Genomic DNA, 16545 nt, shown 5'->3' with positions numbered 1-16545 from the left:
TCTTAACCAGCCAACGCTGTTAATAAACTATCGGCGAATTTCGATTGCTCCAGAAGTAGGTTTCTAAAACATGACGACTTCATCTTCCCCCAATTAATCTAAAAACAACCCTATCCCATCTTAACTTCACCACCATAAATCATCTTCATCTTCTCTTACTGCCTTCAAATTACTCTACAATTCATCCCAACTTCCAGTGATTTCGACATTCAGCCATTTCATATCATTTGCAACTGACATCTTCATCATTGGAGTCGTCAACAAAGTTCTTTCATTTTTACTCTTACTCGTCTTTTCTTCTGATGCTTCTTACTGTTCATTAGAAATTATACAGTTAGAACGTCAGAATCGGACTTAGAACGAAGAAGTTATGACCTTCGGAAGTTTGGTGGTTTTAGGGTTAAACCGAGTACGTGGGGCGTACACAAGTGTACGCAGGGCATACTATTGTTAAGTCTAGTATGCGAGGCATATATTGGTGTACACTGGATGTACTAAGCAGAATGATCGTGGGTGCTTAAGGGAGTACACTGGGCGTACTAGAATTACGCAGGACGTACTCCAGTCAGACCCAAACCCTAATTTAGGGTCTTTGAACATATTTAAGCTCCTTAACTCACCACCAAACCCTATTATCTTTAGCCTCCATCCCTCTAAACCCTAGAAACAAAACCCTAGCCCCCATTTGAGTGGTTTTTGAGCTTTTAGTGGTATTTCATGCTTGTTGGTGTTCATAGAAGATGAAAGAACTTCTTGGAGAAATGTGGGATTGCTTGAAGTTTTTGAATCTAGGCTTGTTGCATTTTGATCTGCCTTTTGGAGGTATAAAGTTTCTATCTGGATGACTCTAGGTGTTAGATCTAGTTTAAGGAGTATTTTGGGTTCATTTTGGTCCTTAAAGTCATCCTTGTGAGTATGAGCTACTCCAAGAGCTTAGAATGTTGGATCTTGGCCTTTCGGAGGTCCCTTGTTCATAAAAATGTCATCTTGATGAATTATTTTGGACCATGCATGAATTTGGGTGTTTTCTATGGATTTTATTGAGGTTTTGGTCCCATTAAGCCATGCAAAGGATCTGATGGGTAGATGGGCGTACGAAGGAGTACGTTCAGCGTAATGGGTGTTTCGTACATCAACCGCTTGTACTCTGTGCTTCGAGGGTGAGTACGCGGGGCGTACTCTCCAGTATGTCATTTTGGGGTTTTTGAGGTTTAGGCCTTGTTGGGCCAATTGACTTTTGGCTTTGGGTCATGGTTAGACTGTGGGCTTTCTTCGAATTGGTCCCATGATAGTTTTTGGGCCCAATTAGGAAGTTGGGCCATATTGGGCTTTGGGTTGCGATTTTGGGCTTTTGCGCATTTGGGTTGGACCTTGGTGATGGAACATGAAAAGGGTAAAATGGTCTTTTACCCTTTAGGAAGTTGGTTTATGGAGTGGGCCTTAGATTTTGGGTTATCGGGATAATTATTGATTAAGATTGTATTTATTGTTAGTTGGCGCGAGGTTATCCGGTTCAGCGGCCCAAGCAGTTATTTGATTATCAGCAGATTGAGGCGAGTCTCCTCATTGTACTCGTGGGCGAAGGCACCAATGTCGGCCCACTAGGTTCTGTTATGCTATTCGTCTTTGTGACACTTGCATGTATGCTGGGCTAGGCCCATTGTATGTCGGACTAGGCCCATTTTTATGTTGGGATAGACCCATGGATCAGGAGGGGCTATGCCCATTGTATGTTATGTAGGTGCTAACTGTCTTTGTGACTTTTGCATTTGTGTGATCGGGCTAGGCCTATTAGATTTGCAGGGCTAGACCCATTATGGTGGGCTATGCCCAATATGTGGGCTAGGCCCAGTGGTTTGTATGGTATGTAACATTCATCTTCGGGTATGTCTCTTCTTAACCCTAAGTGTGAATTCCTTTCTTTTTGGCCTTTAAGCTAGTAGACGAGGCGTAGAGGGTGGTACGCTTAGCGTATTACCCCTAGTGATCGCGCCTTTGGTCCACATATGCTGGGCGTACATTGTGTACGCATGGTGTACGTGTGGTTAATGAAACCCTAATTTTAGGGTATTGCACCCTATTTAAGCCATATGATAGCCTCACTTGGTCATGTTTAGACAGCCTCCATCCCCTCTTGTCCACAAATCGAAACCCTAGTGAGTTCTTGAGAGTTTTGAGCCATAAAGAGTGATTGTTGGTGCTTTGTGAAGGAGAAGAAGAAGTGAGTCCATGGAATGATTGTTGAGCATCTTGATTCACTACAGAAGTTATAGATGGTAGATTTAGGGTTCTTATGGTCCCTTTGTCCATAAAAATGCAAGCTTTAAGGTGTTTATGGACTCATGCATGTGTTAAGACCCTTTGTTAAGTTTTTTTGAGCTATAGAACCCAATTAAGCCATGCATGCACGTAAAGTTGCCAACTTTACGTGATAAACCACCTTAAGGAAGTCAGATATGAGTGTTGGATTGAAGTCTTAACCAATTAAGAGCTTAATGATGGAAGTTGGCCAAGCTGGGGAGTACGCTAGGCATACAAGCCGGTACGCTGCGCGTATAAGCCCCAAAGCTGGTACGCTATGCGTACGAGCTGAGTATGTCCTGCGTACTCAGCAGTGGGTTTCAAATTTGTGGGCTTCTCGGTATTAGGCCCATGTTGGTCCTTAGTAGTCTTGGGCCTTGTTAGGCCATTAGAATCCTGTTTTTGGGTTGCTGCTATTTTGTTGAACTCTTTTGATTGAAGGCCCATGAATATTTGGTAAAGTTTTTCAAAAAGAAATGTTTTTAAAGAAAAGGGTTTTCTAATACAAGAAAGGGTGTGGTGCATGCAATCGACCGAGCTCAAGTAAGTTTTCCCAAGATATCCATACATGTTATCTGATATGATTTGATTTGTGAATCTGTGAATCACATGCTAGTTAGGGCTAAGGATTTGCTCAATATTTTCATGATAGAATTCTAGGAGAGATGCCTTTGTATGCATATTGTATGAGCTTGTAGACTTGCATGCTAGTACTGATCAGTCAATGATAGGATGGTCTGATTAGGTTATGCTTGGTTCTGATTATTTGATGCTCGAATACTGCTTGCTTTGTGCTTTTTAGGAGTTCTCACTAGTTTCAGCTAACTAGTAAGCAAATATGTTAAGTTACATATTATTGAGACTAGATAATTTTAGAAGGTTAGGTTTTAACTCTATTGCGTAACTCTTGTTTGAGTCCAACCGTTGTAGTGTGAGACATCTCATTCGAAGAATTATCTGGTTTTGGTGATATGTAATGGTATTCCTGAGCTAGTTAGAGGAAGTTAGCGGGAGTTCCTTCTGCAACTAATGGCAGAGAGTGGTGTGGAGTTTGCCCTAGGAAAACCTAGGAAGAGATGTAGTGCTGGGAGCCTTATCTTGTTGAGGGTTAATTGTATTGATATAAAGTGACTTGGAGGATTCAAGCAATCCTTGAGGAAAGTACGGGTAGATGTGGAAGGTAGTATGGGCCCGTACTACAGGAAGCAGAGGATCTGTACTCGAGTCAAGGAGAGTTGCGATGAAACCAAGAAGCTTGTAGAGTTTGTGATCCCTCGATATATTTTGATGCGTAATCTGATGGTTTATATGGTCTATTTTCAGTATGGTGACTCTGCGAGGCAGGACGATTGGCAGTTCTGGTGCTGGGGAGGGCTCAAGCTCAGGTTCTAGAGCCGGGCAGTTGGATGACCAGACGAGGGAGTTCATTTCATCTGAGATTACGCGTTGCATTATTGAGCAGACTCCTGTGATCTTTGGTATGGTCAAGGAGGGTATTCTGTAGATTTTGGATGAGTGGTTGAGCTTATTTTGTTCTGAGATGGTGGCCTTGGTAGGGGCGTGTTCATTGACCTTTAGGGAGTTCCGGGCGTGTGGGGCTCCAGACTACTACGGGGAGAAGGTCCCGATAGCAAGTAGGGGATGGTTAGCAGATGTTGTTAATGCTTTCCACACCAGCAGTTGCCCCGAGGGGGGCAAAGGTCATACTTACATCATGTCTTCTGAAGGACTGGGAACAAGATTGGTGGGAGGAGGTTGGGCACTTCGTTGGTGATGAGGTTGTTGATTCTATGTCATGGGATGATTTTGTGACCAGGTTCAGGGCTGAGTTTGCACCAGTGATTGAGGTGCAACAGTTGGCGCGAGAGTTTCAGGATCTCCGCCAGAATAATGATACAGTGGCTGAGATCACCATGATGTTTCGAGAGAGGGAACTTTTGGTTTCGCAGTATGTGGCGAACGAGGAGATGAAGAAGGCGAGGTATCACGAGATGTTGAGGAGTGATATTCGGCAGTTTGTCAGCCGATCCAGTTGCAAGACACTGGAGGATATGATAGAGAGAGCTCGAGAGAGGGAGATTGATATTGAGATGGAGAGGAAGAGGAAGTCGGATCAGGATCAGGTTTCAGGCGGTTCGGGAAAGAGGCCCAAGGTTCAGGATTCGAGAGCGAGAGGCCAGCAGGGACGGAGTCATTGTGGAAAGTGCGGCAAGGCGCACAAGGGACCGTGCAGGGTGGGTGGTTCTGGATGCTTCAAGTATGGCCGGACGGGTCATTATAGCAGGGATTGTACTGGTACCACCACCAACCCAGGATCATATATGATTTTCTTTCATTGCAATCAGAGGGGCTACAAGAAGTCATAATGTCCGAGTTTGGCTGCTGCAGGGCCGGTGTCAACACCCGCTCATGTGACTCTTTGGATCACTGAGGGACGATAGGGCAAGGTGGGTACACCTATGGTGAAGAGCAGGGCTTTCTAGTTAACGTCCGAGGAGGCTCGCGCGACACCTGATGTGGTGACGGGTATGTATCTTCTCCTTATCTCTTTATTTACATTGAATTGCTTGCTTATATTTATGTGTTTCATTTCAGGATCGTTCCTCGTGAACGATATTTCTGCTTTGGTATTGTTTGATTCGGGGGCTACCCGATCCTTTCTATCATTTGTGCTAAGCAAGAGGTTTGTTGGAGCTGCGGGGGAGCTGAATTGTCCTTTAGATGTCGAGATTGCAGATGATCGATCTGTCCGGGTAGCGAGGGTTCATCGGGGTTGTATTCTTTAGATGTTCAACAAGCAGTAACCGATTGATTTAGTTCCCATCCCTTTGCGTGGGAACAAGTTTATTGTGGGTAAGGATGGGCTGAGCCCCAATGGGGCGGTGATCGATTCCGAGCAGCAGTTAGTTCAGATTCGAACCCCAAGTGGGGGAGAGTTATTGGTTCAGGGAGAGAGAGATCATAGTGGGCCACATTTATGTTCAACAATGAGGGTCATACGTTATATTCAACAGGGTTGTTCCAGATTTGTCGCCTATGTTATGGATATCCGGGATAAGGGTAAGGTGACTGTGGATGACGTGTCGATTATGCGGGATTATCCCGATGTGTTCCCCAAGGATTTGCCTGTGGTGCCTCCGAAAAGGCAGGTTGAGTTCAGGATTCATCTGGTTCCAGGTGCGGCTCCGATAGCCAAAGCACCATATCTGTTTCCTCCTCCCGAGATGCAGGAGTTGTCTACACAGATGTAGGAGTTGTTAGACAAGGGATTCATCCGACCGAGCAGTTCACCATGGGGAGCACTGATCTTGTTTGTGAAGAAGAAGGATGGGTCCCATCGTATGTATATTGACTACCGGGAGCTAAATAAGGTAATGGTGAAGAACCGTTATCCACTCCCGAGGACTAATGATCTGTTTGACCAGCTTCAGGGTGCATCTTAGTTCTCCAAGATTGATTTGCGACCGGGTTATCATCAGATGAGGGTTAGAGATCAGAATGTGCAAAAGATAGCTTTCCGGACTCGTTATGGTCATTACGAGTTCGTGGTGATGCCTTTTGGGCTCACCAATGCTCCAGCCGCGTTCATGGATCTCATAAATCGCGTGCGCAAGCCGATGATGGATCGGTCCATGATCGTATTTATTGATGATATCTTGGTCTATTCCAAGACGCAGGAGCAGCATGAGGAGCACTTGAGGGAAGTGCTGGAGATTTTGAGGAGGGAGAGACTTTTCGCAAAGTTCTCCAAGTGCGAGTTCTAGTTGCGCGAGGTACAATTTCTAGGGCACCTTGTCAACAAGAATGATATTCTGGTCGATCTGGCCATGGTCGAGGCTGTGATGCGGTGGGAAGTTTTGAGTCTCCATATGCGAATCAGAGTTTCCTTGGTCTAGCAGGTTATTATCGGAGGTTTATCCAGGATTTCTCCAAGACAGTTGTTCCTTTGACTCGGTTGACAAAGAAGACGGTTACATTTCGTTGGGGGACAGAGCAGCATGGAACTTTTTAGACCTTAAGATAACGGTTGTGTGAGGCACCGATTTTGACCCTGCCGGAGGGTGTTGAGGATTTTATGGTTTATTGTGATGCGTCTATCATGTGTTTGGGGACGGTCTTGATGCAGAGGGATCTTGTGATCGCTTACGCTTCGAGGCAGCTGGAGCCTTATGAGGTGAATTATCCAACGCATGATTTGGAGCTGGGGGTTGTGGTTTTCGCCCTCAAGATTTGGCGGCATTACCTCTATGGGGTCCGTTGTACTATTTAATCAAATCAAAAGAGCCTAAGGTATCTGATGGATCAGCCAAATATTAACATGAGGCAGCGCCGATGGTTGGATGTGGTGAAGGATTATGATTGTGAGATCCTTTATCACCCGGGGAAGGCCAATATGGTGGCCGATTCTCTCAGACGCAAGGAGGTCGCGACTCCGATCAAGGGTATATGTTTGAGGATGACCGTGATTACTCCACTATTAGAGCGGATTCGTGAGGCTCGGGTCGAGGCTATGAAGAAAGAGCACCGAAAGAGTGAACGAATTGTGGGTCAGGTGGCTTCCTTTGATTATGATAGTCGTGGGTTGTTGACTCTTTATCGGCGGGTTTGGGTTCCGTATTGGGGTGGTGTGCGTTTGGTTCTGATGGAGGAGGCGCACAAGTCTAGGTTCTCCATTCATCCTGGGGCGACGAAGATGTATATGGATCTTCGCCCTGATTATTGGTGGCCCTGCATGAAGTGGGATGTGGCATGGTATGTGGAGAGGTGCTTGACTTGACGGAAGGTTAAGGCCGAGCGTCAGCAACCTCATGATTTCATCACGTGGAAATGGGAGGATATTACCATGGATTTCATCACGAAGTTACCTCGGACTGCGCGAAGTGGATTCAATTTTGGTCATCATGGATCGGTTGACCAAGAGTGCGCCATTCATTCCGATTCAGGAGAGTATTTTTGCATAGTAGTTGGCTGGGGTTTATATCAGGGAGGTTGTGGCACATCATGGGGTGCCGGTTTCGGTGGTTTCGGACAGAGATGTCCAGTTTACTTCCAGGTTTTCGAAGATGTTTCATAACGAGTTGGGTAATCGTCTCCATTTCAGCACATCATTTCATCCGCAGACCGATGGTTAGAGTGAGCAGACTATTCAGACCCTAGAAGATATGCTTCGGGCGTGTGTTTTGGCCTTTGGTGGGAGTTGGGATATGTATCTTCCGTTAGAGGAATTTTCGTATAACAACAACTATCACATTAACATCGATCGACCTCCTTTCAAGATGCTCTACGAGAGGAAATGCAGGACCCCAATATGTTGGGGTGAGGTCGGTCAACGGGTTATGGGGAGTACTGAAGTGGTACTCATGACCACTGAGTTGATACAACAGGTTCAGAGTAGGCTTCAGACAGCTCAGAGTCGGCAAAAAAGTTATGCCGACAGACGCCGATCAGATCTAGAGTTTCAGGTGGGGGATATGGTTCTCTTGAAGGCAACACCTTGGAAAGGTGTCATCCGATTCATGAAGAGGGGCAAACTGGGCCCCATGTATATCGGTCCTTTTAGGGTTTTGGCCCGGTGGGCCGGGTTGCATATTACTTGGATCTTCCAGATGAGCTCAGTCAGAGTCATATCACGTTCCATGTCTCTCAGCTGCAGAAGTGCTTAGTGGATGATTCCACAGTGGTACCGTTGGAGGATATTCAGGTGGATGAACGCCTGAATTATATTGAGATATCGGTGGCGATTCTTGACCGGAAGACGAAAACCTTGAGGAACAAGGTTGTTGAGCTGGTGAAGGTTCAGTGGCAACATCGCAAGGGTTCGAAGTGGACGTGGGAGCCGGAAGATGAGATGAGGGAGCACTACCCGGGGTTATTTGTGTTGGGTTTGAGCCATAAGAACTTTCCTATGTGTACATGCAAACCCTAATGCTTGGATCTAGGTTTCTCTAATTGAACATGCAATTTATCCAAGTCTTGCAACCCTAGATCTAGTGAGTATAATTCAACTTTGATGAGACAAATCAGATCTAGATGATTACCTCTTGTTGCTTGCTTGAATCTTCTTCTTCTTGGAGCTTAGAGTCATAATTGTCACTCCTCTAATGGATTACAAACACCAACTAGCAAGAGGATGATTTGGAGAAAAGATGTAGGCACAAAATCGGCTCTTGGAACTCCTTAGGGTTTTTGGTAGCCGATTTCTGTAGCCCTTGGGGTCTTTAAATACTTGAGCTGCTAGGGTTACATCCTGAAACCCTAATTGAATAACTTAGGCCCTAAGAAATCCAAAGATCCTTTTATATTGAGGCTTGGACGAATTCAAGGAGTCCATACACCTTGATTTCATCCACCCTATAATCCCTAAGGATCCATAGCCCAAAATCAACTATCACACAATTGACAGTTCCAGTCCCCTTTATTTAATTAATCTCTTTTAGTCACCAAATTAATTCCTAATTAATCTATGACTAATATTAATCAAATAATATGATTATTCCTTTAATATATTATTCTCATAATATATTAATAAATCATAATATCTTCTCTCTCTTCATAAATCACCCTGTCAAGTTGCTATGATGAAGGCAACCCAAAATGACCATGCACAACCGGGTCAAGTACTTACCAAATATAGTTACTGGCTTAGACACTAATCCAATAGTCTCCCACTTGGATAAGTCTAGTAACTACAAATGCAAGCACAATCTGATTAGCAATAGTAGCTCTCAAAGATGCTGTCGAACTCTGATCTTATCAGTAACCTGTCCTTTAGATAAGGGATCGTATAATCCTCTGTTCTAGATATCATGTGGACAATTACATGGAACATAGTCATACTTATTGTCCATCAGTTAGTTTCTCGATCTCAGATTCATTTGACATAGAACTTAATTGAACACATCAATTCAGTCCTGACCGGGCCCGACACATAAGTCAAATCAAATCATCGAGGGGCCCTGATATCGCTTTTACCCTCTTAGGATAAAAGGAACAGATAAACTTCGACTTATATGCATTTATTATCCACTAATCAAATCATACACAACAATGCATTTTATAACATCAAGTTACTGATGCGTTTACGCATTATCAATGCACAACCAATTAGCAAACAACAAATCATATATCTAGGTTTTAAGACCATATGATATTACCGTCTTGCGATCGCTCGTGATGAATTCCATGAAGCGATTCCAGCAAGCGTGGGTTTATTCCAATGCTCAAATCAAGTTCATAAGCACTCATGAACGTTGTAGCAAACCTTTGCTATGTCTAATACATTTTAGACATTCTACATACCAGTTCATGACAGTCTTCATTCATATCTACTTCCAACATATGAACGACTGTGGACCGTTCGAATAATTCGATCATTATTAATAATTCAATTATTCAGGAAGTCAAAACATGCAAAATGAAACAATAAGTAAATGATTAACATAAGACAGTAACATTACTAATAAATAATACTCTTTTATTTAATCATCGAATGTTAATTACAACTTATTTATTACACGTTTCTAAACTATCTAATCTAAACTAATATCGTCCTTCAGCCCAATGCTCCTAGCGTGCTGCAAGTGCTTAACCCTGCTCAGTCCCTTCGTAAGCGGATCTGCTGGGTTATCCTCTGACGATACCCTCTTCACTACGAGGAGTCCTTCTTCCACCCGATGTCGAATAAAATGATATTTTCTGTCGATATGTCGAGATCTACCGTGATCCCTTGGTTCCTTGGTCAAGGCAACCGCTCCTTCATTATCATAGAAAATTTCCATAGGATCTTGTATGGCCGGCACAACTCCAAGGTCTCCAATGAAGTTCTTCAACCATATCGCCTCCTTTGACGCTTCGCTCGCCGCTATATACTCTGATTCGCACGTTGAATCAGCTACGGTCTCCTGTTTGGAACTTTTCCAGGTCACTGCTCCTCCATTAAGGGTAAAGACCCAGCCCGACTGCGAACGGTAGTTGTCCCTGTCGGTCTGAAAACCGGCGTCACTGTACCCTCGCACCTTTAAGCCATCACTCCCACCGAAGACTAGAAACCATTCCTTGGTCCTCCGAAGGTACTTAAGAATATTCTTAACTGCAATCCAATGCGCTCTGCTAGGGTTCCCTTGATATCTGCTGACCATGCTCAAAGCGAAGGCCACATCAGGGCGAGTACAAGTCATAGCATACATGATTGAGCCAACTGCGGAAGCGTAAGGTACTCGACTCATCTCTGCTATCTCGACTTCAGTACTCGGACTTTGAGTCTTACTCAACTTGGCATTACTTTGGATTGGTAACTCCCCTTTCTTTGAATTCTCCATACTAAAACGTTTTAGTACTTTGTCCAAGTAAGTATTCTGACTAAGTCCTATTAGTCTCTTACTTATGTTTCTTACTATCCTTATTCCCAGAATATAGGAAGCCTCTCCTAGGTCCTTCATAGCGAAGCACTTCCCGAGCCAAGACTTAACCTCCTACAGTGTCGGGACGTCGTTTCCTATGAGCAGTATGTCGTCGACATACAATATGAGGAAGTTTACTATACTCCCACTGGCTTTGACATATACACATGATTCATCTTCGCTTCGCAGAAAACCAAACTCTTTGACCTTCTCATCAAAACAAAGATTCCACCTGCGAGACGCTTGCCTAAGTCCATAAATGGACTTCTCAAGCTTACACACTCTATTGGGATGCTTCGCATTGACAAAACCCTCTGGCTGAGCCATGTAAACATCCTCAGCCAACTTCCCATTAAGGAAAGCGGTCTTGACATCCATCTGCCATATTTCATAGTCATGAAATGCAGCAATGGCCAGCATCACCCTGATAGACCTTATCTTCGCAACTGGTGAGAAGGTTTCATCGTAGTCAACTCCATGAGTTTGAGTGAAACCCTTCGCGACCAATCGTGCCTTATAAGTGTGCACATTCCCATCCACGCCAGTCTTCTTCTTGAAGATCCACTTGCACCCGACCGTCTTACGACCTGGTACATTGTCAACCAAATTCCAAACTTGGTTGTCATACATGGACTGAATCTCGCTGTCCATAGCCTCTTTCCATTTTGCATACTTCGGGCCTGCCATGGCTTCCTTATAGCTGTTAGGTTCGTCCAGGTTCACTAGTCTACTATCACTAATGAACGTATCCCCTTCTGTAGTAATATGAAAACCATAAAACTGGGGTGGAACAATAACCCTTTCAGAACGTCTAAGAGGTAAGGACTTGTCAATCGGTTCAACCGGAGTTTCCTCCTCGGGTTGAGCGCCAGTGTTAGAGGTTCCTTCATCGCTCGACTCTTGAAGCTCTTCAAGATCGATTTGCCTCCCACTGTCTCCTTGGCTTATGATTTCTCGCTCTCGGAAAAACCTTTCCTCGCGACGAAGACAACATTGTCACTCGGTCTGTAGAAGAGATATCCAAAGGATTTCTGCGGGTAGCCGATGAAAATACATCGCTCACTACGAGGTTCGAGTTTGTTGTGAGTCTCTCGTCTTACGAAAACCTCGCAACCCCAAACCTTGATATGTGCCAATGAGGGAGCCTTCCCTGTCCACATTTCGTGAGGTGTTTTGGCAACCTTCTTCGTAGGGACTAAGTTAAGGATATGGGCGGCAGTCTCTAAGGCATACCCCCAGAATGAGATAGGTAGTGAAGCACGACTCATCATGGAACGAACCACGTCTAGCAAGGTTCGATTACGCCTCTCAGCCACACCATTCAACTGTGGTGTCCTAGGTGGCGTCGATTGCGAAACTATTCCGCATTCCTTGAGATAGTCGTAGAATTCAAGACTTAGGTACTCTCCACCTCGATCAGATCGAAGCATCTTGATTTTCCTGCCCAACTGATTCTCCACTTCTTTCTTAAACTCTTTGAACTTTTCAAAGGTTTCTGACTTATGCTTGATTAAGTAGATATACCCATATCTGCTATAATCGTTTGTGAAAGTCACATAGAAGCGATTCGCATCCCTTGTGGTGGATCTAAAGGGTCCACATACATATGTATGTATGAGATCCAATAAACCCTCACCCCTCGCACAAGTGCCAGCGAAGGGTGACTTGGTCATCTTTCCAAGTAAACAAGACTCGCACACGTCATCATCCCTAAGGTCGAATGACTTCAACACTCCATCCTTTTGGAGTTGGGCTATGCGTTTCTTGTTGACATGTCCAAGACGACAATGCCACAAGCATGCTTTATCCATACTATTGGAAGAATCCACACACAACATATCATTTCCTAAGTTATCTACAACCATCACAGTTTCATATATTCCATTACAAGGCGATGCTTCAAAATATAAAACATTATTAACATAAGCATAAATAGAACCCTTTTCATTATCAAATGAATATCTAAAACCTTGTCTATATAAAACATGAAATGAAATGATGTTTCTTGCCATATCTGGCGAATAGCAACAATTATTCAAATTTAAATCTAATCCATTACTAAGCACTAAGGAGTATACTCCAATCTTGGTCACAAGCAACGATCTTCTGTTTCCCATGATCAGATTCATCCTTCCATGCTCCACATCCCTATCTCTTCTTAGTACCTGCAAATCAGAACATATGTGAAAACCACATCCTGTATCAAGAACCCAAGAAGTTGCATGTGATAAACCATTAGATTTAATTGTGTAAATACCTCCAAAAGATGGCTTGATCTTCCCATCCTTGATGGCCTGCAGATATTCTGGGCAGCTTCTCTTCCAATACCCTATCTTGTGGCAGTGGTGGCACTCTGCCTCCTTAGGGTTAGAGTTGGGTTTAGCAGAACCAACTTTGGATCCACTAGAAGAGGTGCCATCTTGGGACTTTCCCTTGTGGTGGCCCCTTGAGGGAGCCTTCCTCTTCTTACCCTTCCCTTGCCCTATTGCCAAGACAGGGGCAGCAACAGGAGTTGGAGTTGATGCAACAGATTTATCCTTGAGGTTGCTCTCAGCAGTCCTCAACAAGCCCTGAAGCTTGCTCAAGGAGACCTCTTCCTTATTCATGTGGTAGGTCATGCGGAACTGGCTATAGCAGGAAGGCAATGAGTGAATGATGATGTCAATTGCCAGCTCTTCATCGAAGTTCACATTCAACTTCAGTAGGAGATCGACATATCTCTGCATCTTTTGCAAATGAGCGGTAAGGGACTCTCCATTACCCATTTTGGTAGTGATCATCGAAGTGATGATCTCATACCTTTCTTGCCTAGCGCTCTGGTGGTAGCGTTCCAGCAGATCCTGATGCATCTCATAGGGGTACTTGTCCTCATAGGACTTCTGGAGTTCTGCAGTCATAGTCGCTAGCATGATGCAATGGACTTTCGTGGCATCACGCTCGTGGGCCTCATAGGCCGCGATCTCTTCAGCGGTAGCAGTGTCGATGTCAATCTCCTTTAGTTTCTCATCGAGGACATATTCTTTGTCCTCGTAGCGAGTGACCATGCGAATGTTGCGGATCCAATTACTGAAATTGGTCCCATCAAAGATCACTTTCCCACACAAGTTCATGAGTGAGAACGAACCAAAGGAGTTTGAACCAGAAGCGTTGTTGTTTGCGTTCGACATCTGAAAAGGAAAAAGAACAAAGTTGATTAGAAATGAATTTCCCCAATTAATCACCCAAATGAAAAATTTAGGGCTAGGAACCAACAACATTATTCACAAATTAGAAAAGGGATGTCGTAATCTAACAAGTAAATAATTTGAAGGCAAGTGAATGTCGATTCACTAATTCTCCACCATGAAAAACGAAAAAGAGATTAGGTTTTAAATGTATTGAAAAACTCCTAGATCTTTTGAGATTCATTGAACTTTTCAATGGCATGTTTAAACCTCGATATGCCCCTCTAGTTTGTGACTGGGATGCCGAGGATCACAAAGCGGGTGTGAATAACCATGCAAATGTACATGGTTCCCTCATTGTTACAGTCACCTATGCGATGTGTCGGTTAGCCACACATGCTCCATCGAACTATGACAAACAATGAGTCACCCTTTGCCACCTTTGCTTAGAACCCCAATTAATGTGTCGGTTAACCACACACGCTCCATTAACGTCTTAGCAAGGGTACAAAGTGTAATTTCATGGAATTGCATCAAATTCACTTTTGCCTAAAGTAACTAAGATTGGGAATTTTGTAAAAACATTTAGTTACTTTATATAGATTCATTATACTTTTAAATGAGGAAAGTTTGCCCTATCCTACCAGTTCGGCTAACGACCCTCCACCAATCAAGGAAGCGGTGGGTGAGACTGGACACCCATTAAACAGCCATTTTATAGGCCATAACCTTATACCCCCCTTATAGATCGGCTTCGTGAATGAGGCCTACTAACGGTAAGACTGTCATTTAAGTTATATATATATATATATATATATATATATATATATATATATATATATATATATATATATGTCTTATAATATTATGAGTATAAGGTTGAATTTTAATACTTGTAAAATTCTAAGGTTTGAAATTTAAATAGTTCAAATTAAAACTTTTAATCACAAACCTTAAATTTCAAAACTTGAGGACAAGTTTTCAACTTTTCAAAACATGATTATCTAAATTTGACATAGTCAATATTACTTGCAAGACAATTCAACAATTAATTCAAATAATCAATTATTATCAAATAAGGAAATTATTATTTAAACAATTGGTAATTATCTTTTGTTTTGATGAGGATATTGACAAAAGGATAATAAAATTCGGATTTTATTGAACCAAAACGATTTAGGCAACTATCCTCAAGCAAAACAACAAGAAATCCCGAAATCACTCTGACAAACGCTCTGACTCACCGAGTCCCCTTATGGACTCGTCGAGTTCATCCTACTCGTCGAGTCCACAATGGGACTCGCCGAGTCTGTCAGTCAGAAGGCAGAAAAACGATTTTTCCAAAGCTTGAACAAATAAACAATGCATCAATTCAATAGAAATCAATCAAAGCTCTGATACCACTGTTGGGTTTGAGCCATAAGAACTTTCCTATGTGCACATGCAAACCCTAATGCTTGGATCTAGGTTTCTCTAATTGAACATGCAATTTATCCAAGTCTTGCAACCCTAGATCTAGTGAGTATAATTCAACTTTGATGAGACAAATCAGATCTAGATGATTACCTCTTGTTGCTTGCTTGAATCTTCTTCTTCTTGGAGCTTAGAGTCACAATTATCACTCCTCTAATGGCTTACAAACACCAACTAGCAAGAGGATGATTTGGAGAAAAGATGTAGGCACAAAATCGGCTCTTGGAACTCCTTAGGGTTTCTGGTAGCCGATTTCTGTAGCCCTTGGGGTCTTTAAATACTTGAGCTGTTAGGGTTACATCCTGAAACCCTAATTGAATAACTTAGGCCCTAAGCAATCCAAAGATCCTTCTAGATTGAGGCTTGGACGAATTCAAGGAGTCCATACACCTTGATTTCGTCCACCCTATAATCCCTAAGGATCCATAGCCCAAAATCAACTATCACACAATTGACAGTTCCAATCCCCTTTATTTAATTAATCTCTTTTAGTCACCAAATTAATTCCTAATTAATCTATGACTAATATTAATCAAATAATATGATTATTCCTTTAATATATTATTCTCATAATATACTAATAAATCATAATATCTTCTCTTTCTTCATAAATCACCCTGTCAAGTTGCTATGGTGAAGGCAACCCAAAAGGACCATGCACAACCGGGTCAAGTACTTACCAAATATAGTTACTGGCTTAGACACTAATCCAACAATTTGGAGCAGTGGACTTCGAGGACGAAGTCTGATTCAAGTGGGGGAGAATTGTAACATTCATTTTCGGGTATGTCTCTTCTTAACCCTAAGTGTGGATTCCTTTCTTTTTGGCCTTCAATTTAGTACGCGGGATGTACAGGGTGGTACGCTTAGCGTACTAGCCCTGAGTGATCTCGCCTTTGGTCCACGTACGTTGGGCGTACATTGTGTACGCATGTCATACATGTGGTTAATGAAACCCTAATTTTTAGGGTATTGCACCCTATTTAAGTCATATGATAGCCTCATTTTGTCATGTTTAGACAACCCCCATCCCCTCTTGTCCAGAAATCGAAACCCTAGTGAGTTTTTGAGAGTTTTGATCCATAAAGAGTGATTGTTGGTGCTTGTGAAGGAGAAGAAGAAGTGAACCATGAGGATCTGAAATTTGTTCATCATTTGCTATTCTTGTGAGAGAAAAATCTTCCATATTGCTAATTTATGATGTAAGA

The sequence above is a fragment of the Lactuca virosa genome, chromosome 5, assembly GCF_052849685.1.
Source record: "Lactuca virosa cultivar CGN04683 chromosome 5, Lactuca_virosa_CGN04683_v6, whole genome shotgun sequence".
Lineage (NCBI taxonomy): Eukaryota > Viridiplantae > Streptophyta > Magnoliopsida > Asterales > Asteraceae > Lactuca > Lactuca virosa.
The sequence above is the reverse complement of the archived record's forward strand: the minus strand, read 5'-3'. Positions refer to the sequence as shown.